Here is a 20930-nt window from a genome sequence, read left to right as displayed (position 1 = left end):
TCAAACATTTTCCCAGCAAAATAAAATTGTCAGTGTTTCATCTGCTTGTCTAAGATATCATATAAATCACAGCCCAATAGATGTGACACTAACGAAATTTCAATCTCGTATATCTCATGATCCTGATTACTTAGAGAGTTGGTGTCTTCGGCAAAGTTGTATGGCTGGTCAAGGACTAACCGATAATAAGACTTATGTTTCCAAATTCCACCGCTAGGCTGTGCTAGTGAGCTAACAAATTTTGTTTTTCATATATATCAGGAAAATTTGCAAAAAAATATAACTAGCGCTGCCTAGCTGCAGCAACTCGAACCAAACGATAATTATTCTGAAAGCCCTTGATCTACCAAACAATTTTGCCGAAGACACTATCTTTCTAAAAAATCAGAGTGCTGAGATATGTAAAATGTAAAATTTGTTTGCTCTCTAGCGCCGCCTAGCAGTGAAATCACGAATCATACGGCCCATATTCTGAAAGCCCTTGACCAGCTGAACAACTTTGCCGAAGAAACCAACTCTCTAAGTAATCAGGATCCTGAGATATATGGGATGGAAATTTTGTCAGTGTTGCATCTGCTTGTCTATGATATCACATAAATCACAGACAAATAGATGTGACACTAACGAAATTTCAATCTCATCTATCTCATGATCCTGATTACTTAGAGAGTTGGTGTCTTCGGCAAAGTTGTTTGGCTGGTCAAGGACTAACCAATAATTAGACTTAAGATTCAAAATTCCACCGCTAGGCGGCGCTAGAGAGCAAACAAATTTTAAAATTCGCATATCTCAGCATCCTGATTTTGTAGAAAGATGGTGTCTTCGGCAATATTGTTTGGTAGATCAAGGGCTTTCAGAATAATTACCGTTTGGTTCAAGTTTCTGCAGCTAGGCGGCACTAGATGCAATTTTTTGCAAATTTTCCTGATATATATAAAAAACAAAATTTGTTAGCTCACTAGCATCGCCTAGCGGTGGAATTTGGAAACATAAGTCTTATTATCGGTTAGTCCTTGACCAGCCATACAACTTTGTCGAAGACACCAACTCTTTAAGTAATCAGGATCATGAGATATACGAGATTGAAATTTCGTTAGTGTCACATCTATTGATCTGTGATTTATGTGATATCTTAGACAAGCAGATGAAACACTGACAAAATTTCCATCCCATATATCTCAGGATCCTGATTACTTAGTGAATTGAATTGAGAAGAATCTGAATTATTCGATTTTGCACACCTTTCTGACAAATTCACCGAAATATTTGGTAAGACCCAAGTAGATTCACTAAAATGTACAGTCTAGTATCAATTAAATATGTATTACAATTAACGTAAAATTAACGGAGTCGTTAACGTTAAATCAACGATCCGCGTTAACGTTAACGTTGATCAACGCTTCCAAAAAATCAACGGAAGAATCGTTGATCGTTACAATTAACGTTAACGAATTAACGAAACGGCGTTAATCGTTGATTAACGTTAACAACCCTGCTACGAACACGAGACATGGACGATGCTCGAGGAGGACCTGCAAGCACTCTAAGTTTTCGAGCGACGGGTGCTAAGGACGATCTTCGGCGGCGTGCAGGAGAACGGTGTGTGGCGGAGAAGGATGAACCACGAGCTCGCTGCACTTTACGGCGAACCCAGCATCCAGAAAGTGGCCAAAGCCGGAAGGATACGATGGGCAGGGCATGTTGCAAGAATGCCGGACAACAACCCTGCAAAGTTGGTGTTTGCTAACCATCCGGTTGGTACAAGAAGGCGTGTTGGGCGTGACCGACGTTGGAGAGCTGCAGCTGCAAATCGAGTATTATGGCGGCAAATGGTTGATTCAGTATTATCATGAATTTGATGTTAACTAAATAAATGAATGAAATGAGCTCTCACCTTTCACATTTTTCTTTCCCAGACCTGTGAACGAAAACATGTTGTGCAACATTCAAGGTACAGTCATAGCACAATCATGGGTCACCCACAATTATGGGTCAATTCCATTTGAATTGCATGGTGATCTGACTGACTAATAATTGTGACAGAGTGACCCATAATTGTGCAATGACTGTATAAGAACTTCCGTGTCAAAATTTTAACACAATTCAACAAAGAAAACGGCCCAGGTAATCAATAAGCGTTCAAAGATTTAAACCAAGGTTTAAACATGCCCTATTTCATCATTAAATTCCACTGCACTATTGCGCGCAAACCCCAAAATTTTATTCCCACCTTTGGGTTTCCGCGCCGAAGACCCAGCGCCAGATTCGGCGACAAAGATATTTGACAGCAGTCGCCGGACAGTTGGCAATCCTGATATTTGACGGCGGTCATCCGTTAGCTGTGAGAGTGGATTGTTGTCATGCAAATAGAGCATTTCGCTGAAAATGCATGTGTATTTTGTTATTGTTGACAGATTTTTTGCTGTGTTAGTGTGAAATATAGCGATTTGTTGTATCGCGTAAGCTTTCGCTGGAAGAAAACGTCACACAACTCAGCGAGGCAAAGAAAATTTTCAATGAAAAAAGCAATATCATAGCAGTTCAACCACCAAACTATCCTATATTAGCAACTCAACTGCTACTGAAAATCTTGGTGGGAAGAGCAACTGACGAAAAATTGCAAGTGCTGGTGCTGGGATCGAACCCAAGACCATCCGCTTATAAAGCGAACGTGTAGCCACTGCGCCACGGGCCCCGGAAATCGACGATTGTCCGATCAATTATGAGCTACAGTGCATATAAGAGTGGATCAGCGTTATATGGAGAAAACTAAAATTTGATCGCATCAACCCGGAACAAAGCTTTTTCGATCAATATTAGCATCCAAAACTGTGCAAAATTTGGGGGCGGTGGTTGCGTCCTCTTGTTCCGCCTTGCGATTGAAAATTATATGGAATTTAGTAAGGGAAAACTTTTTCGCACTTTTTTCATAAGGGGTTTGATTTTTTTTCTAAACTATGTAACTGTTGACGATGAAATATAGCCTTAGATGTACCGAAAAACTTTGTCGAAAACCGCAAAGCGATTCGACTAATATAACAAAAGTTATAGCGTTCAGATTGTCTGATGGTGCTTATCATTTAACATATGTACAGGAATAACACCAATAATAAAATCTTAATTTATGACCTGCATTACCAAGCGTGTAACTTTTTTCACAAGCGTCGGTTCACTTTGCGGTCTTCGGCAAAGTTTTCCTGAACTGTACTTCAGTGTCATTAGTTAAATCGCCCATACAAAATCCCATACAAATTTCAATTGCAATGCGGAATCGCTTCCAAATTTTGCACAGTTGTTTTAGACGCTAAAAGAAATCGAAAAAGCTTTCTTCCAAAAAATCGACTAGTGTATATAGATCAACCTGGAAGAAAAGATAGCTCACTAACCGGAAAAGTAAAACTGTGTAGGACCAGCATAAAAAAAAATCTAATATTCAGCGTAACCAATATAATTTGGAATCCCATATATTTTGGACCCCTTGAAATTATTTTTTGTCAATCTCGCCATCCGTGTGACTATCGCAACATGTTAACGAAAGAATGTGGTGCTGATGGAACTTGCAGATGTAAACAACTTTTATTATTCTAGCGCATTAAATTCGCCTAATTCTTCTAATTATCTATGTATTGCCAATCTAGTGTTTAGAATGTGATCCATCATATTCAAATGGCAGTTTCTTCAAAAATAGTTTTAAGCGGGTTTAAACACCGGGTGTCCAAAATATATAGTTAGGAGGGTCCAAAATGCATTAGGTTATCCAAAACAGTGAAAACTAATGCTGTAGAAAAATAGTTGTTCTTCTCCTTCTTCTTCTTTATGGCTCGACTTTCCGTGAAGCCATGATTGCCTTAAACACTTTAAGGTATCCTAATTTTTCAGAAATTCATTATCGATCGAGAAAATATTCGGTTGGACCGATCTGATGAGCGTGGTTTTTGGAAAATTCGGGGGAGCATATCTTTACACCATCTTGAAACACATACTGTTGTGTTTCAAGATGGTGTAAAGACATGCTCCCCCGAATTTCCAAAAACCACGCTCATCAGATCGGTTCTTGAACTCCCTACCCCTTCGAAGTTGTATACGTGATATATGGACGGCCCCTGAATACAATATATTCACGAGTTCTTAGATCTAGTGAAGTTTTAACTTCCGAGCCTCATTAACCATTTAGATATCTAGATTTGAATTCGAAAACGGTATCCGGGTACCCTGCCGGCCACATAATGGTTAATGAATATCACACGAATAACTATGAGTGATATGATATCAGTTTTGTTCTTATCGAAACATAACACAAATTTAGTTCTTCTGAACGAAAAGAAACACATACCCATAGAGTTGGCTCAGTGCTAGTGCAATGCCATGTGCCCTTTCAGAGCTGTGGAAACGAAGAACATGATGCTTTTAAGGACAAACTTGTTAGAATCCCAAAATGGCCGCCACAATGGCCGACTTTGGCACCTACTCACGGTTTTGAGCGCACACATCTCATCGTAAACGAAAACAGCGCATCTGATCTTCTTATTTTAAATTTATTACAAGTGAGCAAGAACAGAATAATAAAATTCATTGTTGTATGTTGGGGTCTCCAGTTAGCCTAGTGGTTAAGGCTATGGATCGCCAATCCGGAGACGGTGGGTTCGATTCCCGTTCCGATCGGGAAAATTTTCTCGACTCCCTGGGCATAGTGTATCATTGTGCTTGCCTCACAATATACTAATTCATGCAATGGCTGGCAAAGAAAGCCCTCCAATTAATAACTGTGGAAGTGCTCAAAGAATACTAAGTTGGAAAGGTTCCAGTGGGAACGTAGAGCCATACAGAAGAAGAAGATGTTGTATGATGCTCGCTTCTTGTGCGTCTGATGTTCTGATACACTCGTGAAGCGGGATTTCAAGACGTATGTCCATAATCCCCTATCATTTACAACAGTGAGCCATAGTTGAGTGGTAAGTCTGTAAATTACGCACCCTCACTTCAAGGTAAATTAAAAGGAATGCATAAGATTTCCAACGGAAAGGACGTCGGAAGCATCTAAAGTAATGTGCCACACCCATAATGAACATTTATAGTACAGGAAAGCTGAATTTGATTGATTTATTTAAAGTTTATTCCTCTCGTAAAACGAAAAAAATCCAGCCAGCATCGAGCGCGGACAAAATTACTGGTCTACCAGCAAAATATGCTGTCAAAACGCATTGCTGAATAGCCAGTAAAAAACATTTTGTTGGATGGATTGCTGTATTTGCAGCATGGCAAAGCCAGCAAAATTTTGCTGGTTTCCAGCGAAATGAAAATAGTGTGTAAATGTTTGACAGTTGTGTTTTGATCATCCAGTGATTCAAATGTTTGCTGATTTATTGTTCGTGAAGTTGAAAATCGGAAATTTTGACACGCGAATATCGATTTTTCTCCTAAACTGTGAGTCGGGCATAGTGCGCTGGATAGAGGGCCAGGTCCGCTGTCCAGCGTACTACGTCCGACGTTAGGTTTCACGTATGGATATTGAGATAATTCGATTGTCGGGTGTGCGCAAACTTCGGGTTTCAACCGCGACGACAATATTACTTGTCATCACTGATCTCTCAGCAAAATATAGTTTGCTGATGTCCATCCAGCAAATTATTTTGCTGGATGAGAAATCTAAAATTTGGTGTGTTAGCTGTGATGTTGATATTATTTCTGATCTTTTACCTCTTATCTCAACCAAACCAATATTAGCTTTTGTTTTCAAGTAATAACATTAGTATTAACTGATTAAGTTATTCGTCAGACTTTTTCACCTACTCGGGAACCTATAAAAGTGGTGCTAAGGCTAAGCACTATTTTCAATCCGACACACACAAGCGGGCTGCTGAACAGCAAAATTAAAAAGAAAAAGATCCGCTGCACCAAATGAGTAAGAAGGTATGTAGGACCGCCCTCGGTCCTTTAAAGCTTTGATTCTTACGGATTGATTGGCGACAGATGTGAAGAACTAGCAGGTAAGTTAAAATTAACGAATAAAGAAAAAAAATCACAACGAACGAATTTGCAAGTGGCGAAGCTTTTCGTTCATCGGTGCCTCGATTCTTTCAGAAATTTAATATTGTAACAATTGCATTTAGACGGCCCTTTCTAGGGCCCCAAAAGTTTCCCTATGAGTTATCTGAATAAATATCTATTTTTTTCCGAAATTTCAACATTTCTATCCTCTTACTTTTCCATGACAAATGCATAGATATATTTATTAGAAAAACTAGATATTGCACATAAAGAAAATGTTGTATTACATATGTATGTTAACAATAACTCCTACGTCAATATTGCGATTATGTCTCAGACACTACCCACTCCTTTTTGGTGGGTCGCCATATTCTTTTTCTATCCGCATCCAGCCTGCCAAAGCCGGAGGGATATGAAGGCATGGTATAAGAATGTCGGATAGCAAGTCTGCAAAAAAATGCATTCGCAGAGATTCTGATGACACAAGACTATGAGGAGCACTGCGGATTTAGTGGTCCTCATTACCAGGCTTGGCATTAGTCATGAGGTTCACAAGCATGCTAGGGTTTTGCCCATGTGGTGCGTCGCCAACGAATGCGATGGTAGCAACCATGCTTCACCTACCCAAAGCACATCGACACGACCCAGGTACCATAGGTAACCATAACGACTTTTTTCGTTATTCAACCATCACCCGTCTTGACCATCGCTCGTTTGACCGTCAATGAAGGATGCTGTCCTTCTTGAAATTCTAGGTTTCATTTGATGCCGTCTGTAGAGTTGGTATGATTTATAATTAGTATTATTTTTACATAAACGTTTAAATATTGCAGATTGATACTTGCTTTGGAAACTACTAGAATCGAATCACAGGTTCGGGAACGCCAAGGAAGGAATATAAACCAGAGTTGCCGTGAATTGTAGATGTTAACTCAAGCTTTTGATCTAGTGGTGGAGCTTAGAGAAACTGCGCCAACAAGTGCCACGTCTTTTAGGATGTAACACCGTTTGTACTGTGCACAACCAGCGTGTTTTCACAAAGGCCGGGCACTCGGCGTACGGTGTGATTGATTTATTTCAACTTCGTGTGTGTCTTTCAGTAAATCAAACCTAAAATAAACGTGTACTGTCGGAACTTGTGAGATCTTATAAATTCAATAAAAATGTAGAGACAAGCAACATATTCAATCAATGTAGGGTTTCTAATGGGGAACTTTAAATAGTTGGGCCATTTTTTAGTACGGGATGCTAAATTGGGAATCTTAACGTCTGTCGAAAATGTTTATATAGCCAATATATTAAACAATCGGGAATAAATCCTCTATACACCCCCCCCCCCCCCCCTCGAAGCGTAATGCAACTTAGGCCCCCGGCGGATCATCCGGGGCTAAAATCTCCCGATCTTCATGACGCCTTTATATGCGAAAAAATGTCCAAAAGTTGGGATGCGTCATAGAATCCTATGTTCCTTTTTTCCTAGGACTTTGTGACGCATCTGCTTGTTTGGACGTTATGTCACGAAAAAAATCGCCATAAGACCTGGAACGTTATGGCCTCGATAGTTATGATACTGCGTCATAAGCCATTCACGCAAATTAGCCGGACTCATCACTACAAAAATGTGTAGCTTTGGGAAAGCCTTCTTTTTACTTATATATTTCTTTATCGAGTTTAGAATGCATTTCCAAATTCTAGGTACCAAATCCAAAAAGCACCACATACTACTGCAGCACTGTCGCGACCGTCATGACCATCGATTCAATAGGCCGAGAACTCCGAACGTCACTCAAAACATAATCGTGATTGTTGAAGTCCCCGAGGTAACAACGCAATCAACAAACAATTTGTTTTTTCATCTTGACTACGCTGTACGGCGATTTCATGAGCCTATTGCGATTGTGTGGCAGTGAAAACGAATACATGCTCAGGCCGATTTGAAAGTGAGTATTAACGGTGACCAATGCCAAGCCTGCTCATTACGCGTTATGCATTATATTACACGTTCAATTAATGTTCACGAGGAAAACAAAATCATAATAATAATTTATGCAATTCAGTATCATAATTTCTATTCTATATAACTCATTTTGGTATCATAATGGCCAATTTTTCCGAACTGGTTCATTATGCAACTGAAATGAGTTGCATAATGAAAAATAGTTGCATAATGTTCATAATGCAACTCATTTGGGTTGCATTATGAATATTATGCAACTCAAATGAGTTGCATAATGAAAAAATCATTGCATAAAATTTTGTATGGAACTCGTTGCAAAACTCGATTTTTTCAGCATTCTTCGTATTTATCCAACTCGGCAAGCCTCGTTGGATAAATGTACGACTCGTGCTGAAAAATCAACTTTTTGCAACCCATTACATAAATAACTATTCTTCAAATATTTACTATAGTTTTTTTTTCGTTTAGCTAAATCTCAGCTGAAACGGAAAAAAATAAATCCACACTTCACTATAATAAAATTATGATATGCTTCCAGAGACTGAAGCAGCTGGTTTACCCTAATAGGGTGCCTATATCAGTTATGGCACTACCTAAGGAAAACTATTTGTACAAACATAATGAGAAGACCTTCGAATGTCATCAATATGTTAAATGAATAGAATGCTTAGTTTGCATACTTTACAGGAAAAATATAGAAACAAAGCCAATACAACTTTTAGTATAATTAAATTAATTAATTATCAATTTTTGCGACTTAACCAGCCGAATGGAAGATTTACTCAATTCCAAAATTTAGACTTTACAAATACTGGCGTGAGTATGAAATGGACAAATTGAGGTGAGATTTGCGAAAAAGTTACTCGAGTCGTGAGTTCGAGTCTCACCGAGCGGACGAGTAACTCTTTCGCAAATCTCACCTCAATTTGTCCATTTCATACTCACACCAGTAGTCTAGCTTTTGGAACTTTTAGTATTTATTACGACATGTGCCAATGATAGGAGCCCTGTACCAGTTATGGACACATTTTTTAACTTCGGTTCCTTTTCGCACATGCAAATTCCTTATGGGATTAACCATAACTGGAACACTATGGCGAAAAAGGGGGCAAGGAAACGAAAATTCTATGGTTTTATAATAAGGCTAATAGTTTTAGTGATTAGTTTAAATCAGTACAACCATGTTATTTGAACGCATTCTTTTATTCACAAAATTTTACTTGTGCATTTGCACCGCAAATGGTTGAAAATCAACTATGGCCAACTTGAGGTACTACAGCCATAATTGGATCACTTACCCTACATATTCGAGCGGTATGACTTTTCGAGTAGTGGCCTTGAAAATTTACAGAACGAAATTATTTTCAAGCGATCGACATGAGATGCAGTATATGTAAACATTGAAATCACAGGGATATGTATACCTTCAGCGATGGTAATTGATCTACTGATGATACTCATACATGAAGAACAATTAAAAATTGATTGTTTTCTATCTTTTTTAATTAACATTATTGTTATTGTTTCGCGGCATTTGACATTCGAATCAGACATAAAGTTATCATTCAAAAAATATTATCAATTACAATGTTATGATGTGAATATGGTGGACTCCTTCTCTTTCACTACATTTACACAAGACTACAAACAGCGTCCTGTCTCTTTCTGAGTTTGCAGCTGATTTCCAGCCAATAATACACGCAAAGAATCGTGTTAGTATTGGTTTCGAAGCAGCAATACAACCACACGCTCAAATTAATGCGGGTAGCTTTCTGTGTTTGTTATCACCTTAAAGCTGTGCGAAGACCGAACAAAACATTACAGACTTTAAGTAAATTAAGCACCCATTTTGAGTGCAGAATTAAATATCAACAAAATTGATTTTGAATTACTTTTTCTTCCTAAATGTGACATAACCAGCTGTGCCGATGAATGGATCTGATCACAAGATAGTGTAATTGATTGGAATAAAGTAAGCGAATGAAGATATTTTACAAAAGAATCGTTTAAATTGCAATTTCCGTGACGTCACATGCAGCTGCAAATTTGTCTTGGATTCTTTATAGACAAGGATATTTTCGACGTATTTGAAGTGAATCTTCTTCAGAATTGTGCATATTTTCAAGGATTAAAATATTGCAAGGTGAGTTTTCTCTGAAATTCAAGATTTAAGTGACGTGAAAATATATCGGATATTGGATTAAATTATCATATGATGTTAGGTTTTTATGCTTTCATAAATTTTGTTTAAATTAATTCGCGTTGTTGTTTCGTAATATTGTTCAAATTTTAAATGTATTTAAAGTGAATTTGTACGTTTTATTAGGTGAATAATTAAAACTACGTGTTTCATCTTGTCGATTACGAAACTGAACACGTAGTAGTGTATCAAGCGGTATGTGTGGTGTGGCAAGCTGAATTTTATTCACAATGAACCCGAAAGGGTAACGAAATGATCAAGGTTTCTGCAAACATACATTGAATTTAGCTTCGAATTGTAATGTTTATTTTTCGTATGAAATGAAGGTTATTCAATAAATATCTGTACATTAAAACGAACGGGGATGGACCAACTAAATAGTAAATTGTTAAGTGCTATTATTGTTGGTTAATTATCAATAACTTACATGTTTAACATGCATAGACAAGTAAAAACAAGCTCTATTTTTGATCCCTAACAATATGTTCACTTGTTGGGTCACCGTACCAAATTTCAAAATTCCCCGAGTAGCACACATGTTCTAATTAGGTCAATGCAACTCTTATATGACCAAATTCAGTCATATAGAAGTTACATAAACTTGTATAGAACTTGTGTGCTACTAGGGTCAAGCGATTATGGCACCGATTGGTTCCATTCTTTTTGTTTTTAAGCGTGAGCACTTCTATCGAAAAAATCAGAAATAAGAAACGAATCAATCATTGCTTCATCCTTTTGTTTTAAGTGGGATTAAAATAGGAGTGTATGTGTTGAGTTCCCTACTAAGAAAATTAATTATGCTATTTTAAGATGCCTAAACTTTATTAGCAAGTAATATCCAATCACCCTAAATAAGTATGTACTTTTATACACTACCCGTCATAAGTACGGACTCTCAAAAAGTATTGCAACAATATTGCATCACCCTGACTCACCTCGATATCTCCAAAACCAGAGGACTTACAAAGATGCTGTCTTCAGGAAAGTTATTCAAAAGATCAAAAGCAACAACTTTTCTGAAGGCGGCATTTTTGTAGGTGTTCTGGTTTAAGAGATATCGAGGTGAGTCAGGGTAATGCAATATTGTTGCAATACTTTTTGTGAGTCCGTACTTATGACGGGTAGTGTATATACAACCCTCCTCTGACCCCCACACTAAAGAGCTCACACTACGAGCCCTCTGGTAATAGACACTTACTAAAAAAAAGAAGTTAATATTCGTGGAGATAAGTAATACAAATAAAGTTAAATCCCAGTGGAACTTATTTAGTTCCTTTGATGGGATTCACATAGAAGTAAAAAATTAAAACTACAAAAAACAACTAAAAGTTACTTAATTCGTCATAACAAGTGTGGCTCTAATATTCAAATGACTAAACTAAAATAGCTAAAATAGGGAAAACTAGAAGGAGCCAGAAAAACCTACATACACGGAACCGCCAAACTACCCAAAATTAAGTTCTTTTGACGCAATTCCATAGTTCGGCCCAATAAGCCGAAATTTGAGTAAATCGATTAAACTCACGCTCAATATACTCAATATACTCAAGAGTAGGTAAATTCAACCTTAGACCCCCCTCATTCAACTCAATTTTGAGTAAACCGACATTTACCCAAAATTGGCTTATTGGGGCCAAGGACCCCCTTTGTCCGTGTCTTTTTTTTTTGAGTAAAATCGACCGAAATATTAGGTAGTTTGAATTTTCCGTGTATGATAAATGGTTGACACGTTAAAATATATGTCCATTCACCTTCTGTGCTATGTACTGTTTCAGTTTGCTTTTAAATAATAGGCAGTTATGAATTATTTTCAAATCGCTAGGAAGTGCGTTGAACTTTGAAGGACCATAATGATTAATACGTGTGAGACCTATATTTGTGTATGCTCTACTTTTCACTTATTCATTTGCATGACTAGTATTCTGTAGAGTAGCCCTTGTTGAGAATATTATGTTTGGCAATAGAAATACACTAGAACGCCAGTGGCGCTGTACTCAGTTTTCCTATTTAATTATTTTAATAACCTTAGTTGTAATAATTGATTATTTTTAAGTGGCCATCTTGTAGAGGTCCTTTTGTTTTGGTGAACAAAATTTATTTGACATTTATAGTACCGCTACTGACGCTGTAAGGGCGAGGCAAACTAGATGTTAGTCACACGAACAGTCGCGACATTGGATTTCTGTGGCTGGTTATTCTAATGTTTCGGGCGAAAACTATGGTTGAATAAAGAATTATGTAAGGCATGTATCCGCAATATTCGGGACACAGAAGTACGGCTGTAGCTCTGTAATGAATCGGTAAAATTGACCAAATAAATGACTGAGAACTCTTTGGTGTACGGTAATTGTTTGTGCAAAATTTCATAAAAAATCGATGCATTACTTTAAACTGTATATGAAAAACAAACAGACGTGGTTTTAAGCATTTTGTACAATCATGACCAATTTTCATTCGCATAATAGATGGTTATTTTACGCTACAGTTCAAAGTTCTATTATAGTTATTTATGCGACGAGTTGCAAAAAGTTGATTTTTTCAGCACGAGTCGTACATTTATCCAACGAGACTTGCCGAGTTGGATAAATACGAAGAGTGCTGAAAAAATCGAGTTTGGCAACGAGTTGCATACAAATTTTTATGCAATGATTTTTTTCATTATACAACTCATTTGGGTTGCATAATGTTCATAATGAACATTATGCAACTATTTTTCATTATGCAACTCATTTAGTTGCATAATGGATCAGTACAAAAAGTAGGTCATTATGATACCAAAATGAGTTAAATAAAATAGAAATTATGATACTGAATTGCATAAAGATAGTTATGAAATTTTGTTAGTAGTTATGATACTTATAGAGACACTTTTTTGCAAAATTTCATCAACTTTGATCGATTGGTTTGGAAGCTACTGGTGTTGATAGGGTTGAGTGTTAGTAAAAAATTTTCGTGTTTTTCATGTGCGCTGTTTGCCTATTTATAAATTTTGAATTTCTCTGCCAATTTTCATGAAATTTTCACATAAGGTAGCTGATTATGTTTATTTTATGTCTGCAAAATTTGATGATTCAATGGTATAATCGGAACAATAAATGGTGCTGACTAATTGCTGTCTGAGGGGCTAAAATCACTTTCAGTCCCAATACATGTTTCGACTATAAAATTCTTGATAGTGCATCGATTTTCTTGAAATTTTGCCTATGCAACAAATGTAAATTGAGAGGATTGTGTTCAAAATTTCAGCCATTTCCTTTGCCAAATTCAAAAGTTACAGCGCTGACAAGCAAAACTAGGGGCTGTACAAAATTCGATGGCGCTCATTCTGCTCTTTCATTGCTTCAACAAAAAGTACTGCACCGATTCACATGAAATTTTGTAGGTGAAATGAACACATCTAATGATGTTATTATGCCAAATTTGAACAATTTTAGATACAGAGTTATTTCTGTGTCCCGATTATTGCAACATTGACTTTTCAGATTCAAATAAATATAAAGACACTCCTTGGCCAAGATCACAGGGTTTGACGGTATTAAAGTGAAGGATGTTAATTGTAATTCTTGTATTGAAAATATCACCTTTAACATTTTAATGCGCCTCCAACGGTTCATTGCGAACCGGCTGCTACAGATGGAGTATGGCTGATTTATCAGAAATGCTCGATAAACAGGAGGGACCTGCTAGGGCTCAGTAGTTTCTATACTCAGAAAACAGTTCCGGTCGGTTGATTCTAGAATGGTTTTGAGAGTCGTTGTGGATCATAATGAAAATATTTTTGTTTTGTGACGAATCTTAGAATCTTTTTGGAGTCAGCAGACTGCATTGTTGTCTGGGCTTCCCACTATTCGATTAATTTTAACAAACACTATAAAAATCAATAATGTAATACTTAGTTGTATCTAGTGTATTCAATTTGCTTATACCTAGTTCTCAACATTTGACTTGCTTACGTGATTTAATTTTAACTTTTATTATTTTTATATCTGATAGTTTTTTGAGTAAACTCTAATATATTTCGAATGCCTGATGCTCAATAACGTTTTCTTGCAATATAAATTTAAATTAACTAAGAAACTAATAGTGGGAAAGTGCAGCATTTAATAGTGCTTGCTTATGGATTCGAAGCTAACGTGTGATCAAGACTTAAGACGCATATTCGACGAAATCGACTAAAACTGACTAGTTTGACATTAACTAACGTAACCTATTTATGACAAATTAGACGTTAAGTGTATGAAATGCTTTCTTTAGTTCCCTGGCCAAGTTCGCAGGGGTTGACGGTATTAAAGTGAAGGAGTTTCATTTTGATTATTGTAATGTAGTGTTCTTTAGTGAAACGTATCACCTTTTTAACACTTTAATGCGCCTCCAACGGTTCATCACGAACCGGCTGCTGCAGATGGAGTATGGCTGATCATATGCATCAGACATGCTCGATAAACAGGAGGAACCGCCGGGGCTCAGTAGAGTCTATTCCCAAGCAATAGTTCCAAGTCGGTTGGATTTGAGAAGGTTTTGATGATCGTAACAAATCCTAATAAAAGCATTATAGGATTTGTGACAGGTTTTGGAACCTTTTACAGCCAGCTGACTTCAAAATGTTGTTCGGGCTCTATTTCCCACGTTTCTCGGTTGATTTTGATTAGTAATTTATTAATGTTCGAATTTTACAATGTTAGTTGGTCATATTTTCTTTAAATAAAACAATTAAAATCGACCGAAGAATTAATAGTGGGAAGGAGATTTGCAGCACTTAATTGTGCTGATAGATTCAAAGCTAACGTGCGAACACTTAAACGCATTGTTGACGTCAATGCGTTCGACGTAACATTTTGGACAAAAACTGACTGCTTTATAATAACTGAACAACGTTACTTGTGTATGACTAGGTTGACATTTCTAGGCTACGCTTGAGAAAATGACATGGTTCATCTAGGTAGGACCGATAGGACAATTGAACGAATTTGAATATTTTTAATAGTATTTGTAGCGGGATGAAAGTTGACATGAGATCTTTATTATTTTAAAATTTTATTGCAATCAACTGACCAACTTGGCGTATTTTTGATTATCTCTTAGATGTTCAGAAGTTCAGTTACATGTTTCTGTGGATTTTGGACCGATGACAATTTAAGGACACAAGAGATGAACACAAGTAGAAAACGATTAGCGAAATCAAGAAAATAATTTGACACAGGATCGACTATATTTTAACATACAGGGTTCGATTGATTCGATGAAAAAAAAAACAACATACGGCAACTGACTTATCGAGGAGAAAAACATATTTAACCATACCACAAAATCAAACAAGGAGACAAACACAAACCGTGTGACCATAACACTACATAGGCAAATCCTGACTGACTGACCAATTGAAAACTTTCCAATCTTCTACCGTATCTTTCTGAGTCAGTTGCAACAGTGTCTTAATGGATATCATTTTCCGCGTACGGCTGGCAAACTGCTTCTGAAAGATTACGTACTCTTTTCTATCTTCGGGTCTAGTGTAGAGGTTTCAACTCTATTCAGAGTGCAGCTAGAAACCTAGCAAAAATGCTTTCTTTAGTTAGGACCTGTTTGGACAGATTCTGATAGTGCTAGGGATATGGACGAAAGACAACTTTCAAAGATTAAAAAAAAACAGTACTAAAATGAGGATCAAAAAATTTCTATAACGAACACATCGACCATGTAACGGACCATAGACACACCAAAGATTAGTGGATTACAGGGCACAACATGAATTTGAACAATAACATTCCTTGAACCGTGACATGACAAAAGAACAAATTCAAACAAAATCGACCTTATGACAAAACCAAAACTTTCACACCTTCTACCGTAACCTTCTGAGTCAGTACGCAACAGTGTCTTAGGCGCCATCCACAAATTACGTAACGCTCTAGGGGGAGGGGGGGAGTATGACCGAGCGTTACGGTCCATACAAAAATTTTGAGATTTCCATACAAAAAAGCGTTACGGAGAGGGGAGGGGGGGTCTAAAAATGTTGATTTTAGCGTTACGTAATAAATGGATGCTGCCTTACTGGACGACATGTTCCGTGCACGGCTGGTGAACTGCTTCTGAAGGATTACGTTCGCTTTTATATTGAAACCGAACATAACTTGGCAACTTTACGATATTCTCAAAAATCACTATGTGTACTTTTTTTAACCCTCGACAGATCGCGCTGTTGTATTTTGTACAACACGATGAAAAAATCTCGCTTTTTGTACTCAGCATTAGCGTGGTGCTGACGCAGGTAGTCAACCGCGCGAGTTACGGAAGGTTAAGTCTAAAATGATTCCTGTGATAAATTGCTCACAAGAAAACCAGTATGTATGAAGCGTAAACATCTTTTCTATCTTCTAACAAACGTAACTTAGTAAAACCACAATCATTGCTTATGTCAATAACGGCAAGGTTGGACAGTCCTTCAGGACCCCCCGGTTGAAGGCTGGTAACACCTCTGGAGTTGGGAAAGCATGATGTAGAGTATGATTATGGTATGTGGGGGAAAGATGGGTCAGGAGGCAATATGGGTCAGTGCCGTTTTCAAGCCTACAATATATTTTTGGAAGCTTTCAGTAATTTTCCCAGATCAACGAAGTGGATCCACAGAAAAGTGATATATTTATTTGAATTTTTTTACGTTCCTTGCACAAAAAAATATTTTTTTCGTTATACATACTCCTTATGCTATACGTGTAATGTGTAGGCAGGGCAAGATGGGTCACCCTTAGTTTTCGGCATGTTTGCATAGTTTTTGAATATGTTTTATATTTCATTGAAACTTTATTCCGTGACCTAGATTATCGAAGCAATAGGACAGATCGGTGTAGTACTAGATTTGTAGTAATGAGCTGAATTTTAGTATGGTGAGAAGGTCAATTCTTCGTTTTTGCAGTGAAATGGTACAAAAAAACGTGGGTATTATGATTCCTTGCCTAATTTGATGCTGTTTGAGCAAAACTTTGGGCAACAGTGTTGTTGTTTTCTCCATTTCTTGCAACATAAACAATATAGTTATCCAGAGTTTTGCTCAAACAGCATCAAATTTGGCAAGGAATCATAATACCCACGCTTTATGTACCATTTCATTGCAGAGACAGAGAACTGACCTTCTCACCATACTAAAATTCAGCTCATTACTACAAAACTAGTACTACACCGAACGTGCCCCATTAGAGAGCTGAAAATTTGTGTACTTAGATTTAACATTTTTTTTTTTTGCAAAAAGCGTAGGTTTTTGAATTCCGTTTGTGGCTGTCTGAACAAAAATCTTCTAATTCTTAGAACCAACTATCAATGTGTTTCATTACTGCCTTCATGTAATCTGTACGTATGTGAAGCTTAGATGTATAAAGAACAAATATTAGATATAATATTCCTTGATGGAGAAAAATCTATTTTATTTTTACCTGACTCATCTTGCCCCCGTAAAAAATAGCTGGGGGATGGGTCATGTTTTGAAAATTGCTTGCCAAAAAGCACGTCTCAAACCTTATAACCTTCCTATCATCTTATATCATAGCTGATTAGTGTATCTGAAAGTCGTGGTAGAAAACAGAGAAATGCGATTTATATTTAGAGAGTTATAGGGATTAATTTCTTAGATGGCCCATCTTGCCCCCCCCCCCCTTACTATGCTAATTATTATTATTATTGTGTATTATCTTTATTATCGAGATTTTCAGCCAATGATTACTATTGGAACTTTATCCCTATAGTCCATTTTACGAGCCGATTTTATGAACTAGAATCTGACAGGAGGTGGCATCCTAACACGCGAGCATCAATATCATCATCAACAATGTTGTCATTCATCTTTTTAAAGTAGGATGCGAATGGGCAGGGGGACCTCGCGGGATTTCACACGGATCGACTTGAGTTTTTGTGCATGGCTAGATACCATGTACAAAAAATCAAGTCAATTGATGCCAATTGCCAATCTATTCTGGAATAAATTCAAACTTCCCTGTTTTGTTAAAATGTTGATCATTTTTTACTATTGAAATGTCCTTAGAAACTTAAAAAAGTCTTGATTTATCTTCAACACCTAGTGGATACCAACGCTGTTGAATATCTAGCGACATTGATGATTAACAACAATTCGTCAATGATTTTATTGTCATCATCAAAAATTTGAAATCAGTTTTTCGCTCAATACAAAAGTTTTGCCATGAAATTGTAATTTATCGTGACGATCTAACGTTTTGACGCTTTGATGGTTTGCCACTATAAATGATATACGACTAACTATAAATACTTTTTCATATCTGGTTTTTTTTTTTGTAAAATCTATATTTATGATCTGTTTAACATTTCTAGATTGAGTTTAAATAAGGGCGAAAGTAACATGAGAGAGTTCTCTTCATCGACTCTCTCTTTTGCAAATTAAAGTGACAAGATGCAAATTCAATCAAACTTTTTTACACTTAGACGCTAGATTGCATCGCAACCTAGCGATTTATGACCTAAAAGTGCAACCATACTTGCATCTTGTCACTTTAATTTGAAGAAGAGAGAGTCGATGAAGAGAACTCTTTCATGTTAGTTTCGCCCTTATTTAAACTCAATCTAACTAAATTTTAGTTTAATTGGCTAAGTTTGTTCAAATAAATAAAAAAAAAACGTTGTAACATCACGATAGAATGTGTCATTCACTGTATTACATATTGCAAATTTTACAATCACTATTTCCAAAATCATTCGAAATTAGATAATTGAATTCGATTCAATTCGGAAACAAAAGTTAAATTTCGTATTTTATTTATTTTACTGCATTTATCAACAACAACCTATGTAGTATGGTATTTTAAAATCTGAAGGAACGTCTAGTCTGCTTGACTATCGTAGTTTCTTCGTATAAAAAATGTCACGATTTGTATCACAAAATGCATCGCTTGATTGTGGTAAGTAGAGCAGCCAAAGGCACACATGTAGCGATATTCTTGTATCGTCCACGTACGAATAGCCATGGGCAAAAATGACGCGTGTTCATTTCTTTCGAGTCGAAGTTTACACATGTTCGATGTATGGACGACAACACATCCACACCAATGCGCATCGAGTCGAGTTTGGTAAACATCGACCAAAACAATATCGCTCAGGAATCCGAATGGGAAATCTTTTTTCAATTTTCAGCACAGACGGAGTGCATCACAGGACCAGGCACTTTATTTCACAAGTTTTATTGTTTCTTCTAATTTGCGGTGTAAGAAAATGCGTTCAATGAAGATCAGTAGTTCAGTACCAAGTGTCAGACCTAATGGTTTCAGTTAACATCATTGAATTGTGAGAAGTTATTCAAAGTGCCACTACATATTTCTTCGATTACTGTCTGCGCCATTGAAGCCATCTTTGTTTTCAAACGACCTTGAAAGTTATTTCACGTTCATCAAAGGAATTTTTAGTGATTCTATATGTAAGTTTACATTTTTGATAGGTTCTCTGTTTGGGAATGATATTACTTTCGATGTTATTCTTTGTGAGTCATACGATTTTTGTTCGTCGATAACAGCTGATCCATAAGAATCAAACGTAACTTTAATTTGACTTCTGTGGTCTTTTTCCGATTACCCACACATGGTATGGTGAAAATTGCAATTTATAGATATATACGATAAACCTTAGCGTTTGCTATGTGTATGTGTGTAGAATTCAGGTGCAATAATTGAAAACATGTTATAAATCTTGGTATAATTTGAATCAGTAAGAAAATTAACTTAACATGAGTTGATTTCACAGATTTCCGATAATATTTTACAAAAAGTACAATATACTTATTCTCAGTACAATTTTGTAGACAGAGTTGGTAAATATCATAAAGATTGTTACATGCCATGGATGATCTATCAATCAAAATATTCAGTCTACAATAAACTCATTGAGAATTAAAAAATGATTTCTTCAATCAAATTGGCATAGACAAAAGTTTATCTACAATAATGCTTGACACTATTCATAATGCTTTCAATTCAAAGAGTGCTTTATCAAATGTACGTCTAGAAATAAAACTTCATTCATGTACCCGCTACATTACGTGTAATACCAACGCAACGTTGTATTGTCGTGGTATAAGTTGTCTTGAGCGCATGCACTTGTATTTTGCGTTCAACCGGTTCCATTGGTGGTGGTTTATAATACTGTTAAACCTGCCGTTCGTTCCATATGATTCGTATCACTGCCTGCAGTCATTTATGCAGTATTCCGTAAATGCATTATACACAATTTTATCAATTTATTACATTGTATAATTGTAATTGTTCTATTCAATCAGAATTATCAATAAAAAATGATTTTAATTGCCTGAGAAACTGCATATCAAAACAACACAGCCACCGTATCAACAAGTTCATGCAGCCATGAAAGTTTTGGTATTTATCGTTTAGTGCAAAAGTGTGGGTTTTTTCTGTGTAGGTCAAAACAAACCTAAACTTGTGTTGGATTTTGTGTATGTTTGCTCGGGATAATTCGCAATACAATCCATCCTTCTTTGATGCACCAAATATTCAACCGTGAACTGTAATTGATTTGCTATGGTAGTAACGAAACGAAAGAATCTAACTTAAATCTTTATTTTTTTTACAAACAAATTGTAACCGCTCGCAAACTTCTCTTGGAAATTTATCAGAGCACGATGGTTTCGAAGAGAGACCACCGCACCGCACGTGTTGTAGTATGCACGCAGAAAAATTGATTGTTCGTTCAGCAAAATGTTGGGTCAAACTTGACAAACCTGATTGTCATCTGAGGGCTAACAAACATTTTTGCTGA

General features: G+C 36.6%; 1 protein-coding gene across 4 annotated transcripts in view; it reads left to right on the top strand.

Moving 5' to 3' along the window:
- The first annotated feature begins 9744 nt into the window (after window positions 1-9744).
- LOC109404968 (uncharacterized) overlaps window positions 9745-20930 on the top strand; it is a 32654-nt gene continuing 21468 nt past the window's right edge. The window contains exons 1-2 of one of the 4 annotated variants that reach the window (XM_062858621.1): window positions 9745-9917; window positions 10012-10088. The gene's annotated coding sequence lies outside the window, so the exon portion shown is untranslated. Of the gene's footprint in view, window positions 10089-19075; window positions 19579-20930 lie in introns of those variants that run through there. The other 3 variants (XM_062858620.1, XM_062858619.1, XM_062858618.1) reach the window with 3 other exon arrangements.

The sequence above is a fragment of the Aedes albopictus genome, chromosome 3 (assembly GCF_035046485.1).
Source record: "Aedes albopictus strain Foshan chromosome 3, AalbF5, whole genome shotgun sequence".
Taxonomy (NCBI): Eukaryota; Metazoa; Arthropoda; class Insecta; order Diptera; family Culicidae; genus Aedes; species Aedes albopictus.
The sequence above is the reverse complement of the archived record's forward strand: the minus strand, read 5'-3'. Positions and strand labels throughout refer to the sequence as shown.